General features: G+C 44.9%; 1 protein-coding gene across 1 annotated transcript in view; it reads left to right on the top strand.

The window, feature by feature from the left end:
- The first annotated feature begins 3,538 nt into the window (after positions 1-3,538).
- Positions 3,539-22,762, top strand: part of PLXNA4 (plexin A4) — a 648,412-nt gene continuing 629,188 nt past the window's right edge. Inside the window, exons 1-2 of the mRNA XM_081532910.1 lie at positions 3,539-3,698; positions 6,155-6,228. The gene's annotated coding sequence lies outside the window, so the exon portion shown is untranslated. The remainder of the gene's footprint in view (positions 3,699-6,154; positions 6,229-22,762) is intronic.

The raw sequence follows: 22,762 nt of genomic DNA, 5'->3' as shown, positions 1-22,762 counted from the left end.
CTAGGTTGGCCATAACCTTCCTTCCAAGGAGTAAGTGTCTTTTAATTTCATGGCTGCAGTCACCATCAGCAGTGATTCTGGAGCCCAAAAAAGTAAAGTCTGACACTGTTTCCACTGTTTCCTCATCTATTTCCCATGAAGTAATGGGACCAGATGCCATGATCTTAGTTTTCTGAACGTTGAGCTTTAAGCCAACTTTTTCACTCCTCTTTCACCTTCATCAAGAGGCTCTTTAGTTCTTCTTCACTCTCTGCCATAAGGGTGGTGTCATCCGCATATCTGAGGTTATTGATATTTCTCCCGGCAATCTTGATTCCAGCTTGTGTTTCTTCCAGCCCAGCGTTTCTCATGATGTACTCTGCATAGAAGTTAAATAAGCACGGTGACAATATACAGCCTTGACGTACTCCTTTTCCTATTTGGAACCAGTCTGTTGTTCCATGTCCAGTTCTAACTGTTGCTTCCTGACCTGCATACAGGTTTCTCAAGAGACAGGTCAGATGGTCTGGTATTCCCATCTCCTTCAGAATTTTCCACAGTTTATTGTGATCCACACAGTCAAAGGCTTTGGCATAGTCAATAAAGCAGAAATAGATGTTTTTCTGGAACTCTCTTGCTTTTTCGATGATCCAGCGGATATTGGCAATTTGATCTCTGGTTCCTCTGCCTTTTCTAAACCCAGCTTGAACATCTGGAATTTCACAGTTCATGTATTGCTGAAGCCTGGCTTGGAGAATTTTGAGCATTACTTTACTAGCATGTGAGATGAGTGCAATTGTGTGGTAGTTTGAGCATTCGTTGGCATTGCCTTTCTTTGGGATTGGAATGAAAACTGACCTTTTCCAGTCCTGTGGCCACTGCTGAGTCTTCCAAATTTGCTGGCATATCGAGTGCAGCACTTTCACAGCATCACCTTTGAGGATTTGAAATAGCTCAACTGGAATTCCATCACCTCCACTAGCTTTGTTCGTAGTGATGCTTTCTAAGGCCCACTTGACTTCCCATCCCAGGATGTCTGGCTCTAGGTGAGTGATCACACCATCGTGATTATCTGGGTCATGAAGATCTTTTTTGTACAGTTCTTCTGTGTATTCTTGCCACCTCTTCTTAATATCTTCTGCTTCTGTTAGGTCCATACCATTTCTGTCCTTTATCGAGCCTATCTTTGCATGAAATGTTCCTTTGGTATCTCTAATTTTCTTGAAGAGATCTCTAGTCTTTCCCAATCTGTTGTTTTCCTCTATTTCTTTGCACTTATCGCTGAGGAAGGCTTTCTTATCTCTCCTTGCTATTCTTTGGAACTCTGCATTGAGATGGGAATATCTTTCCTTTTCTCCTTTGCTTTTTGCTTCTCTTCTCTTCCCAGCTATCTATAAGGCCTCCTCAGACAGCCATTTTGCTTTTTTGCATTTCTTTTCCATGGGGATTTTCTTGATCCCTGTCTCCTGTACAGTGTCACGAACCTCTGTCCATACTTCATCAGGCACTCTGTCTATCAGGTCTAGTCCCTTAAATCTATTTGTCACTTCCACTGTATACTCATAAGGGATTTGATCTAGGTCATACCTGAATGGATTAGTGGTTTTCCCTACTTTCTTCAATTTAAGTCTGAATTTGTCAATAAACAGTTCATGATCTGAGCCACAGTCTGCTCCTGGTCTTGTTTTTGCTGACTGTATAGAGCTTCTCCATCTTTGGCTGCCAAAGAATATAATCAATCTGATTTCGGTGTTGACCGTCTGGTGATGTCCACGTGTAGAGTCTTCTCTTGTGTTGTTGGAAGAGGGTGTTTGCTATTACAGTGTGTTCTCGTGGCAAAACTCTATTAGCCTTTGCTCTGCTTCATTCTGTACTCCAAGGCCAAACTTGCCTGTTATGCCAGGTGTTTCTTGACTTCCTACTTTTGCATTCCAGTCCCCTATAATGAAAAGGACATCTTTTTTGGGTGTTAGTTCTAGAAGGTCTTGTAGGTCTTCATAGAACCGTTCAACTTCAGCTTCTTCGGTGTTACTGGTCGGGGCATAGACTTGGATTACCCTGATATCGAATGGTTTGCCTTGGAAACGAACAGAGATCATTCTATCGTTTTGGGAATTGCATCCAAGTACTGCATTTTGGACTCTTTTGTTGACCATGATGGCTACTCCATTTCTTCTAAGGGATTCTTGCCCACAGTAGTAGATATAATGGTCATCTGAGTTAAATTCACCCATTCCAGTCCATCTTAGTTCGCTGATTCCTAGAATGTCGACATTCACTCTTGCCATCTCCTGTTTGTCCACTTCCAATTTGCCTTGATTCATGGACCTAACATTCCAGGTTCCTATGCAATATTGCTCTTTACAGCATCGGACTTTGCGTCTATCACCAATCACATCCACAGTTGGGTATCGTTTTTGCTTTGGCTCCATCCCATCATTCTTTCTGGAGTTATTTCTCCACTGATCTCCAGTAGCATATTGGGCACCTACCGACCTGGGGAGTTCATCTTTCAGTGTCCTATCTTTTTGCCTTTTCATACTGTTCATGGGGTTCTCAAGGCAAGAATACTGAAGTGGTTGGCCATGCCCTTCTCCAGTGGACCACATTCTGTCAGACCTCTCCACCATGACCCATCCGCCTTGGGTGGCCTCACACGGCATGGCTTAGTTTCATTGAGATAGACAAGGCTGTGGTCCGTGTGATCAGATTAGCTAGTTTTCTGTAATTTTAGTTTCAGTGTGTCTGCCCTCTGATGCCGTCTCGCAACACTTACCATCTTACTTGGGTTTCTCTTACCTTGGGCCTTGGGTAATTCTTCTCGCCGCCCCAACAGTATGGAATCCCAAGGCACAGGCTGAGCTGAGAAGTAGCTTATGTGCTGTGCTGTTCTTAGTTGCTCAGTCGTGTCTGACTCTTTGAGACCCCGTGGACTGTAGCCCGCCAGGCTCCTCTGTCCTTGGTGATTCTCCAGGTATGAATGCTAGAGTGGGTTGCCATGTCCTTCTCCAGGGGTCTTCCCAATGTAAGGATCGAACCCATGTCTCTCTCATTGCAGGCAAATTCTTTACTGTCTGAGCCACCAGGGAAGCCCAAGAATACTGGTGTGGGTAGCCTATCCCTTCTCCAAGGGATCTTCCCGACCCAGGAATCGAACCAGGGCCTCCTGTATTGCAGGTGGATACTTTACCAACTGAGCCGCCAGGGAAGCCCAAAGTAGCTTATAGCTAACCCTGATTTCTGAGTGGAGCAAACCTAGGAGCAGAACACTGGACATGGACTAAAACATAGGGGTTCATGTCTCGGTGTTGCTGTTCAAAACTGATGTGAATTTGGTTTGTCACAACTGAGGCTGTTTCCGCCGACAAGCCAAGGATAAGATCTGCCTCCCAGGGTTGTCGTAAAGAATAAATGACATTGTTTATGAAAGTGCTTAGTCAAATGTAAATGCTCCAGACAAGTAATTTGAAGGTGTTTATTAGTAGAGGAACCCAACCCAAAAATTGTAACCTTGGTAATATTGTGCTTTTTCAACTTGGCTCCTTCTCTGACCTGGCAGACGGCATCCTCACTCTGCGAGACCTCCTGGAGAGAAGCACAGAAGCGCCGGCCCTGCTGAGCCCAGCTCACAGGGACCCAGTCCGTTCATGTTGCAAGTCCCACCGCACCAGGACGCCCAACGCTGGGCCCTGAGGGCTGTGCTCCATCTCTCCTGGAGGGTAAGAAGCAGCCAGACACCTTTCAGAAGCCTTTGCTTCCCTCCCCACCGCCACCCCATCAACAGGTCTTCACTGAGCTGCGGCTCGGAAGGAAAAGAGCACATAGCAAACTCCCCGAGCTAGAAACTGGAGGTGCGCCACCTGCCGAGGTCCTCTCTCTAGGCAGTGGGACTGGGGCATGAACCATTAACTTCAGAGGGTCTACTACTTGGTCTGGTAAGACGTCTGGGAGGCTGACCCCGTGAGAGTTTTTCTAACAAGAAAGAGAAAGGATGTCAAACCCCCGGCCCTCTGGGAGCTTGCATTGTAGTGTGGGAGACAAGACACACACCCTAAATAAGAGCAGGTGACTTTCTTAGGATGAAGTAGCTGCCGCAAGGCAGAAGGAGCCCGGCATACACACCTGTGGCCTGCCTCAGCTCGCCGTGGCCGAGGAACCCAGCTGGTCACGGTGTGATGATATCTCAGCCCAGGCGGCCGTAACAGTGTACCACAGACTGGGGGCTTAACCACAGACATTTATTTTCTCACCGTTTCTCCACTTTCTCGCAGTGGAGGCTGGAAGTCAGGGGTCAGGGTGCCAGCGTGGTCAGGTTCAGCTGAGGACTCCCTTCCTGGCTTGCAGACAGCCACCTTTACACTGTGTCCTCACACGGCCTTTCCTGGGTACATGCCTGTGTGGAAAGAGAGCTCTCTGGGGTCTCATCTTCCAAGGACACCAGTTCTATAAGTTTAGAACTCTACCCTTATGACTTTATATACCCTTTGTTGTTGTCGTTCAGTCGCCAAGTCATGTCTGACTTTGTGACCCCATGGACTTCAGCACACCAGGCTTCCCAGTCTCTCACCACCTCTTGGAGTTTGCCCAAGTTCATGTCCATTGAATCAGTGATGCCATCCAACCATCTCATCCTCTGTCACCCCCTTCTCCTCCTGCTTTCAAGCTTTCCCAGCTTCAGAGTCTTTTCCAATGATTCGGCTCTTTGCATCAGGTGGCCAAAGTATTGGAGCTTCAGTTTCAACATTAGTCCTTCCAATGAGTATTCAGGGTTGATTTCTTTTAGGATTGACTGGTTTGATCTCTTTGCAGTCCAAGGGATAGCATATACCCTTAATTACCTTCAAAAATGGTCACCTTGGGATTAGAGCTTCAGCCTATGCATTTGGGAAAACACAATTCATTCCACAGCAAATGGTAATGAGGTCAAGGCAGTGCATTGGGTTCCTAGGGGGTCGTCTGACTCACCCTGGTTCTAGGCACAGGTAACATCCTACCTGAGTCTGCTCACAGTGCAGGGGTGCAGATGCATTGCAGACCATGCTTACCACCCGAATAGCAAAAAATGAGACCCTTAAATGGAGTTTAGTTTTACCCCTTCCTTTGAAGGATGAGATCACAACTCCCAGAAATGAAGTGATATTACTCTCAAGGTCCCACAGTCCAAATCCTTGATTCCCTCAGGGATTCACATTTTAAAAATGTGATTTCTGGAATAACTTGTTCATTCAAGCCACCTTGAACACATCCAGGGCTGTGTATGTCCCGCATCCCAGGCAGGTGTTCCCACTTGATCTTGCTTAATGTCAGACCACTGTCAATAGACTTTTAGCAGCCCCACGATTAACTCTTGAGGTAAGGAACCCAGAGCCCAAACCACTCTGTTTCTGCTACTTTCCACTTAGCAACTTCTGGAGCTTCCAAGGAAACTGTAAGGCTCCTGGAACACAAGCAGAAATTCAGTTATCCTAGTCCAACATCCTTGTCTGAAAGACAGACCCAGAGGATGGTGACTTGCCCAGAGTTATACACGCAGGAGCAGAAGTTCTCACCAAGCCTGGAACAGAACCAAGGTCTCCACTCAAAGCCTTGCACTTCTTTCAGTCCAGAAGACCCCCATGCTCAACCCAGTGTCAGAATCACTTGGGTGTTTAAAATAGATGTTTTTCCAGGCACCATCCAAAGAATTCAAATTGGTGCATCTGGAGTGGGGCCCTAGTGTAGGGATTTTTAGGAAACAGCAAGTGGCTGATGGAGCTGCTTTTGCTATAAGTAGGGACGTGCATTCAGTGTGCAGCAGCTTAATCGAAAGGCACAGATGTGAGTCCCTGAGGTTCTCAGGCCAACCTGTCATTGACTTTGCAGGTCCCTGTAGCACCAAGAGCTCTATTTTTATCTCTACCAGAAAACTAAAGGGTGATATCCAGAGCTATAGGCTGTGTCTGATTACAGAGCATCACTCGTTAGACTCACCCAGAACGTTCCGAGCACATTGCTAACATTGCTATAGGTGGAGTGTGTACATAAACAGTAACAGGTGCAGACAGGCGATCCTGCTAATGATCACCATCTGGATGAATAGACTTAAAAACAGCCCCAAAAAGTATGTGATGGAATTTTCCCCTCTTTGTTTTCTTGTTTCGGGTGGCTTAAATATTGTGTTTGGTTTTAAATACAGACATGATCCGACCACAAATATTATGGGCAGAAAAGCCAACACAGCAGACACGGCGGAGAGACTGTTGCTCTCAGGTAAGACATAAAAACAGCGCGTGCTTTGCGCCTGGCTCTTCCTGGCATGTGTCACCTCCCTCCTCCAGAGGACGTCTCTGGGGAGTGGGTTTACTACCATTTTGAGAGAAGTGAGCAGAGGAGAAGAGTTTAGGCTGCTCAGGGTCACAGAGAAATGGTGACGGAGTGGAGATGAAAATGGGGCCAGCGTGTCTTCGCAGCGACCAGGTCTCGCCTTGGTTGCTGGCCCCTGGCGGTGGGGCAGAGGAAGACCAAGTCCATGGCCCCTGGGATACTGGAATCAGGAATGGAGCTCCGGTCAGCTGCTTGTTTGTGTTATGATGATTAATAGGACCATTTGAAAGGTAATCATCTGTGTAAAGTACATTCCAATCCTGACCCACGTCCTCCTGACCCCTGGTTATTAGTTGGGGCTATCTTCATTGTAACAGGGGGAGACAGTGTTGAACTCAGCTGTCAGGGTGCCCCTGGGGACAAGTATCTCTGATCATCTGGCCCCTTCAGTATTTGGGAAGATGAGATTTCAGTCCTCAAGATCTTGTCTTCAGAGATTGTCACGGTTTGCATTTTATTTCTGAGGGCTATGCACTTGGCCCTGGTCACCCACATGGTCTCCTCTTTCTAGAAGCCAGTGGAAATGGGCCCGATCTAATCAAGAAGTGAGAACCTGATGGCCCTCTTTCCCTATAGCTTGGGCATCAGAACCAGGGCTAGTGTGGCCCAGGGAGAGTGCTGGCAATTCCATTTTGACCTGCTAAGCACTGCAGGACTCAGAGATGAAAAAGCCAAAGTCTCACCCTACCCCAGACTTCGTAGGAGAATGCCAGGCAGAGAGCCACAAGAGCTGGGTGTGCTCAAGCGGGCTTCTGTGGGAACACCGAAGGCGGACAGATCCAGTTGCCCACAGAGGGACATGGCCAGGGTAAGGCAGGGGTAAGCTGGCCTCTCCAGGCTTCTAGAAGCAGATTCTGCTCCGTTTGAAACATGGCAAACCCAGGTTCCTCACGGAATCTCTTTAGCATATTTTGTGTCTACGTGATTCTTGGAGGGACGTTAGATGGCACAAAGGTATCATGCTGGTCAGCTTTTCTGCCTCTTGGCTTCTGCAGCAGTGTTTGTGCTAGGCTAAGGAAGACACTTATGAAAGTGAAAATGTTTCTCCTGCCACTGGTGTCTTGTGAGTGAAGGCATGGGGGCTCTTGTTAAATGGAAAATGTTGCTTGATAATGTTGTTGATTTTAACACCTTTGTTGCAATTAGCAAAGCCGATTCACTGTTTTGATTCCTCTTCCCTCCCTGGAGGGCAGACTTGAGGCAGGCCCTATTTTCCTTCCTTGAGAGAGAGAGGGAGGGAACCAGGAAGATGACCTTATCTGGGTGCCATTGCTAAGGCAGAGGGGAAGATCCACTTGAGGACACTGGGCAGTGCTTAGCTGGGGTGCGGGTGCCCACACACCTTGCCAGTGATGCCCAGCATCAGGCTCGGGGTCTTTGTACCTACTTATTCACCCCTATGTATGGTGCACTGAGCAGAACTCCCACACGTGTGTCACCCACCGGGCCTCCCTCATGTCCTCCCTTGCCTTACCTGTCTCGGTTAATCCTCCTCCTTGCAGCTGTCTTCTTCTTAGTCTGAATTCTCTTCCTTACACGTAGCAAAAGGGTTACTTGTCTTGAGCCCCCCCTCCAAGGTGTTCTGGGGTCTTCATTTGTAAAACTTAAGCTGTTTTACCACTTAATGTCAGTAATTTGTAAATTTCACAAATCTGGTGAATTGCTTCTGACATAACAGATGTGGAAAGCTCTGCAGCTGAAAGAAGAGGCATTGTTAAATGAGTGAAGATGCCATTGTCTATTGAGTTGGGGGTATAATAGGCAGAAAGGAATGAGTTGGTTAGTTCATTGGGGCAGGAAGGGTACTGAGCTGACACCAGGGTTGGGGCTAACCCCTGTCAGAGTGTTCCAGTGAAGAAGGGCAAGGGGCAAGCCAGAGCACCCCCTGGCGGACCTCACATTGACCTGCCATCCCAGTAAGTGTCATTGGTGGGAATGGCGAGCATGGAGTCATCCCCAGTCCCTCCCCTGGTCTTCTAAGACAGAAACCTTCCTTTCCAAAAGGATAGGCCAGAGTTAGGAATGTGGTAGGTGGCTGCAGAACACTCCAGAGTTGATGGCACCCACTGATACGCCATGGGTTCGGGCTGTGGAGGTGTCTAGTAAAGACATTAAGCTTACCTAAGGAAAGATCTAGCCTTTGCTCTCAGCTCCTGGAAGGTGATCTCAAGGCCCTTGGCATGTCCCACTTGATGAGAGTGTCTTTCTTTTACATGGGGACCTTAAGCCACACAGTACAGTGTGGTTTACAGTTGGGGCTTTGAGCCACGTGGTATCTACTCTAGCTCTAGAGGGGTCAAGCTGTGATGGCAGTGAGCCATGGAGCCCAGGTGGAAACTCTGCAGACCACGGCTCAGGTGGGAATCCCTGGTTGGCAGTGCTCTGTGTGTGTGTCACACATCACTGCCGGGAGGAGTTAACGCCGTTCACAACACCATGGAAGCACTATGTGTGGAACTTTCCTCGATTCTGCTGTATACACCTTGTCCCTTGGCTGATTTTAATCTGCATCCTTCCACTGTAAGAAACCATAACTGCAAGTGTAACGGCTTTCAGTGAGTTCTAGGAGTCCTTCTAGTGAATATTTGAACATCAGGGTGGTCTTGGGTCACCCATACCCCCAGACCTTGCAGTTGGTAATTATGCAGTGGAATAGAATCCTTTCCTGTACAAGTCATTTTAACGCTGGCTATGTGACTAAGTTGACTGACCACAGACAAGTGGAACACAAACAAGAAAAAAAATGAAGAAAAAAAGTGCTCGAGACACAGGAGAGGCAGGTATCACAGCAGGGACACTGGACTAAGGGCCCAGCTCACTGCATGATAAGCTTCAGGTGTGGCTGCAAACTGAAATCCTCTCTGCTTCCAGGATGAAGAGAAATCCCAAGTCAACATCCAGGGTTAGAGGGTAATTGTGGCCCTGGGGACTGCTACATTCTTGCTGGAGGGGACCTCTGATTTCTGGAGTTAAATGAGCGTAGCATTTGGGTGGATTCAGAATGGGAAGGTGGGTTGGTAACAGAAAGGGGAGGAAAAAACAGATGATGAGTCAGAAGATGGGTATTTGGATCCTGATATTGTTATCAGCCTTGAAAAGGTCATTGACCGTTGCTGGATCTTTACCCCATTTGGCATCTTGCAGTCAGGCATTCATACATTTGATACGAAAATGGAATTAGATTCAGGGAAGGTAATGAAAGAGAATGAAAATTTGGGTACTTTCTCTGGGGGGCTGTGTGGAAGCTTGACTTTACTATATTAATCAGGGATCTTCATAGAAATAGAACCAATAGTACACACACACACACCACACCATTCATCTAATTATCTATGTGTCTATATATCTATCTATATCTAGTTGCTGTTCAGTTGCTAAGTTGTGTCCAACTCTTTGTGACCCCACGGACTACAGAGCATGCCAGGCTTCCCTGTCCTTTACTATTTCCTGGAGCTTGCTCAAACTCATGTCCATTGAGTTGGTGATGCCATCCAACCATCTCATCCCCTATCATCCCCTTCTCCTCCTGCCTTCAATCTTTCAGGATCTTTTCCAATGAGTCGGCTCTTTGTATCAGGTGGCCGAAGTATTGGCGCTTCAGCATCAGCATCAGTCCTTCCAATGGATGTTCAGGTTTGATTTCCTTTGGGATTGACTGGTTTGATCTCCTTGCTGTCCGAGGGACTCTCAGGAGTCTTCTCCAGCACCACAGTTAGAAAGCATCAATTCTTTGGCACTCAGTCTTCTTTATGGTCCAACTCGCATATCTGTACATGACTACTGGAAAACTAGAGAGTGGTATTAAGAAACTAGCTTAGTAATCATGGGGACTGGCAAGTCTGAAACCTGTAGGTCAGGCCAGTAGGCTGGAAACTCAGGGAAGTGTTCATGCTGCAGTCCTGAATCTGAATTCCTCAGCAGACTAGAGAATCAGGCACATTTTGTGTATTACAGGCTTGAGGAGAATCCCTTCTCCTTCAGAAAATCTTAGTCTTTGCTCTCAAGGCCTTCAGCTGATTAGATGAGACCCACCCACATATGGAGGGTAATCTACTTTACTCAAAGTCTACTGAATTAAATATTAATCACATCTGAAAAATGCCTTCATAGGAACATTTAAACTGATGTTCACCCAAACAGCTGCATACCACAAGCTAGCCAAAGTGACACAAGAAATTAACCATCACGCATTTTCATTTAATGCTCACAGCAACAATGCAAAGTAGGTTGCAGTAGTGAAGAATAGTACTGGGCCTGGGCCTAACATGTTTCTAGCTCTGTCTTCACATGATTCCAGGCTGTATCTCGTATATAATCCCTAAGATTTTTCAATTGGGACATTTAAACTCTTTGTAAACCAAACATTTCCTACTGTCCCACCCCCAAAAAGAACTGCTGGTACTAACATTCCTTTTTTTTTTTTTCTAACAAGGTAATGGTTTACTTGGAGCCTGGACAGCTTAATAGTGGCCAAAGATTTGTCCTTATGTCTAGACTGTGATACTTACTAGCCCAGGTAGCTCAGCTGGTAAAGAAAAGTGAAAGTGAAAGTCACTCAGTCGTGTCCAACTCTTTGCGACCCCATGGACTATACAGTTCATGGAATTCTCTAGGCCAGAATACTGGAGTGGGTAGCCAGTCCCTTTGCCAGGGGATCTTCCCAACCTAGGGATCGCACCCGGGTCTCCTGCATTGCAGATGGATTCTTTACCAGCTGAGTCACCAGGGAAGCCCCCAGCTGGTAAAGAATCCCTCTGCAGTGTAGGAGACCTCCATTTGATTCCTGGGTCAGGAAGATCTGCTGGAGAAGGGAACGGCTGCCCACTCCGGTATTCTTGCTGGAGAATTCCATGGACTATAAAATCCAAAGAGTCACAAAGAGTCAGACACGACTGAGTAAATTTCACTTTCATTTTTTCACCTCTTAACCTCTTGACTTTGAATTTCCACTGAATGGCTCAGGAAAGTCATCCATCCATTCAACCGAATCCGTTAAATCTTTATGATGTATAGTTATTTTGATATGGACCAGGGATGGAATATGGCCAAGACACAGACCTCTGAGTCTCTCAGGATAGCTGATCTTGAGAAGCTTATGACAAGATGAGTAAATGTTTGGAAAGTGCTTTTGATGTTGTAAAATGCTAGCTCTAAGTTTTTGCATGCTTATTGTATGCAAATGAGCCAGTGAATCTTCAGGCTTCCGGTGATCTTATGAAAATGACAGAGCTGACTTCATTGTCAGCATGGAAGTGACTAAAGATTGCAAGCTCTCCGAGCACTTACTTGCCTAAAAGTTTAAAAAGTTTGTCAATTGCTTAACCACCTGTAAAATATCCAAAATCTCAGAAAAAAATGCTAATGAAAGATCTGAGCTGAATCTCAGACAGAGAACTTCACCAAAGAGAGGAAAGAATGAATGGAAATGTAGAGTGTCATTATGCAGGACTGATATTTTCAAATGCCAGCTGCTAATAGTTAAACTTTTCATTTATGGAGAAGAATGCAGCAGAAAAATGTTATATCAATGAACTAAAAAAAAAACCTCTTCTCTTGCCTAAGTGACTTGCCTTCCATTTGGGAAGATGCCCTCTTCTAAGAACCATGAGTTAACCATGCTTGAAGAAACAGACTTTTGTTGTCTATTTACCTGTGATGTCACAGATGAGTCATTGTTCTCAGGAGTGCTATGTTTAGACTTCAGGTTGTAACTAGAAGTAGGTTAGAACCACCGTGAAGTGTGTCAGTAAGAAGAACATGTATTTTACCCATGGAGAGCAGTACTCTTCCTTCACCATTGATTTTAGAGCTATCCTGATGGAGAGAAAAAACAGTTTTATTAATTCACGTAGGCTCTGCAATAAAATTACCTGGAATAGAAAAAGAACCTAAATGAACCGCCAGAAAGCTAGCTTTTTGCTTATGAAGATCATGACCAGTCTTGCTCAGATGTTTTGGTAACTCTTTCAGAGCTCACATCCAAAGAGCTAGTTGTGTCTATTTCCCTCTAATTAAAGGATGTTTTTAACTTAAAAAAAAAAAAAATTACTTAATAGCTAAGAACAAAAATAAGTTATGGGTAAATATGGTTTTAGATCCTATTCTGCCCCTACTTCCTGTCTCTGGGCTTTTATTGCTTCCTGTCTTTCCAACTTCCTGAAATCACAGCTCCTCATCCCCCAGCCCCGTACCACTCAGTGGTTGGAGCAAGGGAAGCTGGGGAAATGGTAGCTGAAGACTGGTCTCCAACTTCTCCTGGAACCAAAGCTTTGTGCGCTCCCTCCCCTCCGTGGCCCTGGCTGTGGCTGGACCAGCTGGGCAGGGAAGGGAGGGAGTGTTCCCCAGGGCCAAACAGGGTCTAAGGGCTTACTCCATGTTGCTGGGATAAACATTTGGTGAGAAGGCAGGGGGTTGTGTGGAAAGGAGGTTGCTATGGCAACCCTGAACAGTGTGCTGCTCTAGACCTGTTGATGTCTCCCTCTCTGGCCTCATGTCTTTTCTGATGGGAGGGGGCAAATACTGGGAGTGACATGGGGAGATGAGCAGGTTCCTACACATCACCCAGCAGCCCCCAGCCTGAACACGATTCAGGGGGGCCCAACTCCAAGACACCACACAGCAGTCTAAGCGTGTTCCATCCCAGAACTGGCTTCCTTGGGCCCCTCGGTCTGTCTTCAGTACTCAAAGCCCACCTGCTCTGAGGAGCCCTCGGAGATTACCCCGCGTGGCACTCTCCCTTCTCTGAATTCCTTTAGCATGTACGTAGCTGTGTCATTCCCTGGTAGCTCAGCTGGTAAAGAATCTGCCTGCAGCGCAGGAGACCCCGGTTTGATTCCTGGGTCGGGAAGATCCCATGGAGAAGGGATAGGCTACCCACTCCAGTATTCCTGGTGGCTCAGATGGTAAAGAATCCACCTGCAATGCTAGAGACCTGGGTTCAATCCCTGGGTTGGGAAGATTCCCCGGAGAAGGGAACAGCTACCCATTCCAGTCTTCTGGCCTGGAGAATTCCATGGACAGAGGAGCCTGGCCTGTTCCGTCTCCACCACGAGCCTGTCCACCCGACAGAGCCTCCTGTTGTCTTGGTTGCTCCCCTGCCACTGAGGTGTCAAAGCAGGCAGCTGTCAGGCGGTATATTTGTTACCCATGTGAGCTCATTCAGAGAAGGCAATGGCAATCCACTCCAGTACTCTTGCCTGGAAAATCCCATGGACGGAGGAATCTGGTAGGCTGCAGTCCATGGGGTCGCTAGGAGTTGGACACGACTGAGTGACTTCACTTTCACCTTTCACTTTCATGCATTGGAGAAGGAAATGGCAACCCACTCGTGTTCTTGCCTGGAGAATCCCAAGGATTCTCAAGGTGGCCTGGTGGGCCACCGTCTATGGGGTCGCACAGAGTTGGACACGACTGAAGCAACTTAGCAGCAGCAGCAGCAGTAAGCAGTGGATATAGGAGTCTGAAATTCAGAGAGAAGCTAGGACTGGAGAAATAATGTTAAGAGTGGTTCAGCCTATAGATGGCTTTAGATGGGAGGGAGGGTATATAAAAAAGGGAAGAAATCCAAGGACCCAGCAAAGACAGAGGAGCATCCAAAGGGATAGAATGAGAAGCTAGAGAGAGGGATTCCCATGAGGCCAAGGGAAAAATGCATCTTCAGGGACTTCCCTGGCAGTGCAGTGGTTAGGATGCCACGTTTCCACTGCAAGAGGCACAGGGTCAATCCCTGGACAGGGAACTAAGATCTTGCCAAAAAAGAAAATGATAATAATAATAAAGAAAGAAAGGAAAACAAAAGCATCCCCGGAAGGAGAGAGTGATCAGCTAGGTCAGATGCTGCTGATATATCAATAAAATAAAGACTGAGACTTGACCATTGAAATTAATAGTGCAGAGGCCCATTGCTATGTAGAATTCAGATTTAGATAGCCCCCAACAGGCCAAAACTATCAGGATCATTTTAGTAGGAAACCACACATAGGTTCAGACGTATCAAATTTCATGTTCAAGATTTGGAAGAAGTGAGTTCACAACAGTTTCTGAGAAAAGCCCTGGGTTTTATGAACCCGAGTGCCATGCAAGCTACCAAAGTGATAGAGATGTCAGAAAAGTCACAGAGAACTGACTTTGCACATGGATAGAAGCAGAGTGTCTAGACTAATGGGATTACCGCCTGTCTGGGAGGCACACTGCCAGGAGGGGAAGTGTTTCTGTATCTATTTCTGTATTACAAACCACCCCCAAAACATACTAGTTTAATGCAATGATTTATTGTTTCTTGCCATTTTATGGGTTGGTTGGGTGGTTCTTCTGCTGGTTTTGCCTGGGCTAATGTGACTACAGTCCTATTGTGGATTGGCAAGGCTCTGGTCCCAGTTGGGTCCTGCAGACCATATACTCTTTCATCTTCACGGAGGCAAAATTGAACTTCCTTTCATGTTGATGGCAGTGATCCAAGAGGAAAAGCCCAAGGCACACAGCACTAAGCCTGTGCCTGTACCATGTTTGTCCCATTGGTCAAAGTGAGTTGTACGGCCAAGTGCAAGGTCAAGGTGGAAGGAGACAATATCAGTATATGGATACTAGAGATGTGATTCCTTGGGTCTTTTTTATGAAAATCTACCACTGGCAGATTTTGACTTGATATGAGAGAAATGCTTTGAAGAGCAATTGCCATACAATATCTGGGTTTCTGGTGATGGAGATGTTCTGACTCTAATTCATATGTTCCTTCTTCCATTCATTTAAGCATCTTACTAAATACCTATGATAGGCAGGACCCTAAGCTATGTACTGCTGCTGCTGCTGCTGCTGCTGCTACTAAGTCGCTTCAGTCGTGTCCAACTCTGTGCGACCCCATAGACGGCAGCCCACCAGGCTCTCCCGTCCTTGGGATTCTCTAGGCAAGAACACTGGAGTGGGTTGCCGTTTCCTTCTCCAATGCATGCAAGTGAAAAGTGAAAGTGAAGTCGCTCAGTCATGTCCGACTCTTCGAGACCCCGTGGACTGCAGCCTACCAGGCTCCTCCATCCATGGGATTTTCCAGGCAAGAGTACTGGAGTGGGGTGCCATCACCTTCTCCTAGCTAGGTACTGCGGGGGGTAAAAGATGGATAGAAAAAAGTCTGTGGGATGATTTTTGTAGACTCCTGGGGAGAAATGGAAAAACAAAAGAATTGGTTATTGAGAGATAATTACAGGTAATGAACAGTGGGAAAGCAGAGAAGAGAGAGAATTTCTGACTGGAATTGGGTTGTGGAGGATGAGGAGGACATTGGAGCCTTTACAAAAAAGGTAATATTTTAGCAGAGAAAAAGGAAGGAAACTAATAGTTATGAAGTTTTTCTCTGTGCCAGCACAGTACTAGGCTCTGTGTGAATGCTTTACCCTTTAATCCTTATGGCAACCACATCATTTCCATTTAACAAATAAGGACACTGGATCTCAGCGTGTTCATACAGAAATGGTCAGGTCTTGGTCTGGCTGCTCCAAAAATCTGTATTCTTTACAGGAAACTAGACTGCCTCAATAAAATTACCACATATATGATAATTTAAATATTTTAAAATACTTTATATACAAAGGCTCATTCAAGCCTCATGGCAAATATGAGGGAAATATCATCCCCATCTTATAGGTGAGGAAATTGAGACTCAGAAAATGAGTCAGATAGGGGACTTTTGCAGTATTTCTTCTCTCTGCCTCCCTTTTTCTGTGACTTTATGTTGCTGGCTCCTTCCTGTCATTCACATTTCAGCTTAAAGTCACCTTTCCTGGACTTCCTTGGTGGCTCAGTGGTAAAGAATCTACCTGCCAATGCAGGAGACACAGGTTTGATCCCTGGTCTGGGAAGATCCCACATGCCTAGGAGCAACAGGGCCCATGTGCATCAAAACTCCTAAAGCCCTCACAGTCTAGAGCCCGTGCTCTGCAACAAGAGAAGCCACTGCAAGAAGAAGCCTGTGCGCTGCAACTGGAGGGTGGCCCCCACTCACAGCAACTGGAGAAAAGCCCGTGTAGCAATGAAGACCCAGCACAGCCAAAAATAAAATAAAGAAATAAGGTAAAATTATTTTTAAAAAGTCACCTTTCCTCTTCACTAATTCTGAAGTGAGCCCCAAGTCTTCAGCCCTCACGTCACATTTAAATTTTTTGTGTGGCACTTGTCACTGTTTGGATGATCTGCTTTTTTATTTCTTTAAACTCTGCTAATTACTGGCTTTCAGTCTCTCCCCATTAGAAACTAAACTCAGTGAGTGGAAGGTTTTTTTTTTTTTCCTTTTGTTAGTTCTCAACTTGAATTTATTTTACTCCTGCCTTATGTTTCATACAGTCATATTTATTTTTATTTACCTACAAGTTTACTGTTTCTTGTTGCTCAGTAGTTCTTCTTTATTTTTGTCTTTTTTTTTCTGATATCATTTTCCTTCTTCCTAATGTACATCTTTTAGTTCAGACATTCCTTTAGTGAGGAATGAACTCTGATTTTGTATGTCTGGAAATGCCGTATTTTCTCTTGTTCTTGAAGAATAGTTTCAATGCATATATTTAATACAATTCTGAGATGTCAGTGATTTCCTTTCAGCATTTTAAAGATGTTATTCTCCTGACTTCTGGCTTTCATTGTTGCTGTTGAGGTCAGCTGTCAGTCTAATCATTGTTCCTTGAACAGTGTTTCCCCACCCTACCATGCCCCTCAGCTATAGAAAACCAAAGTCAAAAAGCTGCTTTTAAGATCTTTTTTGACTTTGGTTGTCTATAGCTTCATTACGATATGTCCTGCTTGGAATAGGTTCAGTTCAGTCGCTCAGTCGTGTCCAACTCTTTGCGACCCCATGAATTGCAGCATGTCAGGCCTCCCTGTCCATCACCAACTCCCAGAGTCCACCCAAACTCATGTCCATCGAGTCAGTGATACCATCCAGCCATCTCATCCTCTGTCGTCCCCTTCTCCTCCTGCCCCCAATCCTTCCCAGCATCAGGGTCTTTTCCAATGAGTCAACTCTTCACATGAGGTATCCAAAGTTTTGGAGTTTCAGCTTCAACATCAGTCCTTCCAATGAACAACCAGGGCTGATTTCCTTTAGAATGGACTGGTTGGATCTCCTTGCAGTCCAAGGAACTCTAAAGAGTCTTCTCCAACACCACAGTTCAAAAGCATCAATTCTTCAGCGCTCAGCTTTCTTCACAGTCCAACTCTCACATCTGTACATGACTACTGGAAAAACCATAGCCTTGACTAGACAGACCTTTGTTGGCAAAGTAATGTCTCTGCTTTTTAATATGCTGTCTAGGTTGGTCATAACTTTCCTTCCAAGGAGTAAGCGTCTTTTAACTTCATGGCTGCAGTCACCATCGGCAGTGATTTTGGAGCCCCCCAAAATCAAGTCTGACACTGTTTCCACTGTTTGCCCATCTATTTGCCATGAAGTGATGGGACCAGATGCCATGATCTTAGTTTTCTTGAATGTTGAGCTTTAAGCCAACTTTTTCACTCTCCTCTTTCACTTTCATCAAGAGGCTCTTTAGTTCTTCTTCACTTTCTGCCATAAGGGTGGTGTCATCTGCATATCTGAGGTTATTGATATTTCTCCCAGCAGTCTAGATTCCAGCTTGTGCTTCTTCCAGCCCAGCGTTTCTTATGACATACTCTGCATATAAGTTAAATAAGCAGGGTGACAATATACAGCCTTGACGTACTCCTTTTCCTATTTGGAACCAGACTGTTGTTCCATGTCCAGTTCTAACTGTTGCTTCCTGACCTGCATACAGGTTTCTCAAGAGTCAGGTCAGGTGGTCTGGTATTCCCATCTCCTTCAGAATTTTCTACAGTTTATTGTGATCCACACAGTCAAAGGCTTTGGCATAGTCAATAAAGCAGAAATAGATGTTTTTCTGGAACTCTCTTGCTTTTTCAATGATCCAGCAGATGTTGGCAATTTGCTCTCTGGTTCCTCTGCCTTTTCTAAAACCAGCTTGAACATCTGGAAGTTCACGGTTCACATATTGCTGAAGCCTGGCTTGGAGAATTTTGAGCATTACTTTGCTAGTGTGTGAGATGAGTGCAATTGTGCTGTAGTTTGAGCATTCTTTGGCATTGCCTTTCTTTGAGATTGGAATGAAAACTGACCTTTTCCAGTCCTGTGGCCACTGCTGAGTTTTCCAGATTTGCTGGCATATTGAGTGCAGCATTTTCACAGCATCATCTTTCAGGATTTGAAATAGCTCAACTGGAATTCCATCACCTCCACCAGCTTTGTTTGTAGTGATGCTTCCTAAGGCCCACTTGACTTCACATTCCAGGATGTCTGGCTCTAGGTGAGTGATCATACCATCGTGATTATCTGTGTCGTGAAGATCTTTTTTGTATAGTTATTTTCCTTCAAACTGACAAGTAGTGTCACCTCTGGAAAATTCTAAGTTGTCTTCTTTTCAAATATTTCTTCTTTCTTTTCCTCCCTATTTACATCTCAGTTCAGTTCAGTCACTCAGTTGTGTCCAACTCTTTGTGACCCCATGGGCTGCAGCACGCCAGGCTTCCCTGCCCATCAGCAACTCCTGGAGCTTGCTCAAACTCATGTCCGTCAAATCGGTGATGCCATCAAACCATCTCATCCTCTGTTGTCCCCTTCTCCTCCTGCCTTCAATCTTTCCCAGCATCAGGGTCTTTTCCAGTGAGTCAGTTCTTTGCATCAGGTGGCCAAAATATTGGAGCTTCAGCTTCAGCATCAGTTCTTCCAATGAATATTCAGGGTTGATTTCCTTTAGGATTGACTGGTTGAATCTCCTTGCAGTCCAAGGGACTCTCAAAAGCCTTCTCCAACACCACAGTTCAAAAGCTCCAATTTGCATCTTCTGGACCCCAGTTAGATGTAAGTTGCGTCTTTTCATTCTCTCATTCATGTATCTTAACCTCTTATTTATGTTTTTCACCTTTTTTGATTGATACATTCTAGATAATTCTTTAGCTATATTCTCCAATTTAATAGGTGTATTTTTCCTGTGTCTACTCTGCTGTTTAAGTCTTCCTATGAGTTTTAAATTTCATATGTCATAATACTCATTTCATGATGTTATATTTGAGTTTTTTAAAAATAGGTTTGTTCAGCTTTGCTAATCTTTTGCTCTTTGCATTACTGTAAATCCCCTTATTTCTTTAACTATGTTAAACTTACTTGTTAACAATTTTTTTCTGATAGTTCAGCACCTGCAGATTGTATGGGTCTGGTTCTGCAGTGTATTGTTTCTGTTGACTCTTACTAATATGGGCTTGTACTCCCGTGTGTTCAGTGATTTTGCTGTTCATTTCTGAAAATAACAAGAGGTCTGAGTTGAATTTTCAGAGAGAATTTTTTTTTTTTTTCAGAGAGAATTTGTGTTTCTTCTACCAGGTGTCTGGCACACTGTCCAGTCTAAGAGAAATTTGAAATAAGCTTGGTATTCTTCATTTATTCCTTCTGGCCTCACAGGTGGTATGAATTACAGCTCTGTATCATCATAAGTATTAGTTTGTGGCACAGGAAATATTAGGGGAAACTTTTTTCTCCCTGGCACATTCCTACTCCAAGGGTCAAGGTTGAACCAAATAAATCTCCTTTGATGGGACTGCTGAGATATCACCTGTAGGATTCCCAGTTAATAAAAGTCCTATTTTTCTTGGGATCTTGGATTTTTACCTCTGGTCTCTTGTATGTATAGCCCTAGACTACCAGGAAATCCACAGATTGTCACAAGGTCATGACTCTGTAGTTTAGTTATCCCCATTAAACTGTACTTCCTTATCTTGATTTTTTTCTGATTATATTCCTTATCTCTTACTAGCTCGGCCACACTTTAAATATGTTTTATGTTTTATACAGAATTTTTAGTTGTTCTGTACTGGGAAGGTATTCTCTCCTTGTTTATCCCAACATATTGCCAGAAGCAAAAGCACCTATTTTTACACTTTACACTACTTGACTTCTAAGCTTGATGAACACTTGTCAGAGATGTAGCAAAAGTCATTTTTGTTTTGAGCAATGTTACTAGAATCTTGTTCTCTTGATATTAAAAATGTACCTCTTTCCCTCAAGACCATCTAACCATAAAAGAAACACAAAGTTCTTTGTGTAAAATGAAGGGCCAGTGTGGCTGAAAGACAGTAAGAAATGGGAAGAGAGGCATGAGAATAAGTTGGAGATAAAGACTGAAATCAGATCGTGAAGGAGTATCATGGGGAACTGGGTTTCATTGTAAGTCATATAGGAAATCACTGAAGGGTGTTAAACAGGAAAGGGATCTGAACTAAGTTTATTTAAAGAATATAAATGAGGATGACAGGTTGTTGGAGGACAGAGTGGGAAAAGGGATACCTTTTCATTATCCAGATAAGAAATGTAGGTAGCTTGGAGTAGCATGGTAGCCAGGAGATGCAAAAATGTACATAAGTATAATATCTGTTGTTGTGTAGCTAATTACTCCAAAATTTAGCAACTTAAAGCAATCAACACTTGTATCACACAGTTTCTGACCACTAGGAATCTAAGAGCCATTTACGTGGTTCCGGCTCAGAGTCAGTAGTCAAACTGTTGTCTGGGGCTACAGTCATCTTAAGTCTTAACTGGGCTGGAGAATCTGTGTTCAGCCTCACTCACATGGTTTCTGGAAGGCTCAGTTCCTTGCTGCCTGTTGGCCAGAGATTTCTGTCTCCAAAAGTTATTCACAACATGGTGGCTTGCAGCTTGCTTCCCTCAGAGTTGGGGTGCTGGTGGGGAGAACAAGATGGAAGTCATAGTCTTAATATATCCTAATCTCTGAAGTAACATATCATCACCTCTGTCATATGCTATTTGTACAATGTGGGAGGGGACTGCATAAGGGTATGAATACCAAGAAGTGGGAATCACTGGGGACCATCTTGGAAGCTGCCTACATAGCATAATGCATATGAGATGTACTTTGGTTGTAGAACAAACCAAATGATGAATTTGATATGAGGAAAGGGAAGAAAATAAGGACAGATTCCAGGCTTTTGGTTTGAGTACTACAATTGGATGGCTTCCCAGGTGGCTCGGTGGGTAAAGAATCCACTTGCCAATGCAGGGGAGGCCGGAGGCTTGGGTTCAGTTCCTGGGTCTGGAAGATCCCCTGGAGGAGGTTATGGCAACCCACTCTAGTCTTTTTGCTTGGAGAATCCCATGGACAGAGGAGCCTGGGGGGCGCTATAGTCCATAGGGTTGCAAAGAGTTGGATACGACTGAAGCAACTGAGCATGCATGCACACACTACAATTGGAAGAGAAGCATGTTGGAAGGGGGCAGAAATCAAGAGTTCTTTCAACTTGTGCAGAAGTTGCAATGCCTTTTAGATATCCAAGTGGATGTGTCAAGTAAGAAGTTTGAATGAGTGATTCTGGAGCTTGGGGGAGAGCTCAAGATAAGAGATTAAATTTCCAAGTCATAACCTACAGATGAGATTTAAGCCCTAGGCTCTGGATGAGATCACTTAGTTGCAGTTATTCTCAACCTCAACTGCCCATTAGAATCACCTGCTAAGTCACTTCAGTCGTGTCTGACTCTGTGACCCATGGACTGTCGCCCGCCAGGCTCCTCTCTCTAGGGGATTCTCCAGGTTAGAATACTGGCATGGATTGCCATGCCCTTCTCCAAGGAAGCTTGAAAAAAATTTTGACACCAGGCCATTCTCCAAATCAACTAAATCAATATCTCTGGACGTGGCACCCAACCATTGGGATTTTTAAAGTTCCCCAGTGATTTAAATGAGAATCAAAGGTTGAAAACCACTGACAAGGGAGAAAACGCCAACGGGAAAGAGAAGGAAGCCAGGACCCTTTTGTGTGTGCGAGGGTGGAGCATGATAGGGCTGCAGAGGTAGAAGTTTAAGGCAAAAGGCATAGCTTCTTTTGCAGTGCCCAGGAACTGGTTTCTTTTGTGGTTGACCAGCTGGTGAGGACAGTTTGTGTACTCCATATGCAAAGGGTTGTCCTCTGTGGCTGATGGAGAGCACAGAATGACTTTGGAATTTCAAAATGTAAAGAGTTGAATACCCTGATTCCATTTCATAATGCAATCAGAACTAATTAGACCCAAAGTACTTACCAACTGTTCCTCTGGCTTTTTAAATTAGGGATAAAAGTTAAGAAAATTTGAACCCGACACTCTTTAAGGGTAGAAGATTCTGTGCAGAGATGTGGCTGGATTTCAGCGGGAGCTCCTGAAGTCAGGCTGTTAGGGAAAAGACTAAGCGTCCAGTCTAACATCAAGTTAACAGTGCCAACGTGCCGATCTTGGTGTGCAAAAAGATCTTGGGACAATCCATTGATAAGTAGCTGTTTGTGGTGTCTTTCCATCTGTGGGGTGTGTGTGCTGAGAAATCCATTCTCTAATATTGAGGTTGCCATTCATTACCCTTCTCACTGCAAA

This window comes from Giraffa tippelskirchi, chromosome 10 (genome assembly GCF_054371585.1).
Source record: "Giraffa tippelskirchi isolate mGirTip1 chromosome 10, T2T-mGirTip1v1.2.pri, whole genome shotgun sequence".
Taxonomy (NCBI): domain Eukaryota; kingdom Metazoa; phylum Chordata; class Mammalia; order Artiodactyla; family Giraffidae; genus Giraffa; species Giraffa tippelskirchi.
The sequence above is the reverse complement of the archived record's forward strand: the minus strand, read 5'-3'. Positions and strand labels throughout refer to the sequence as shown.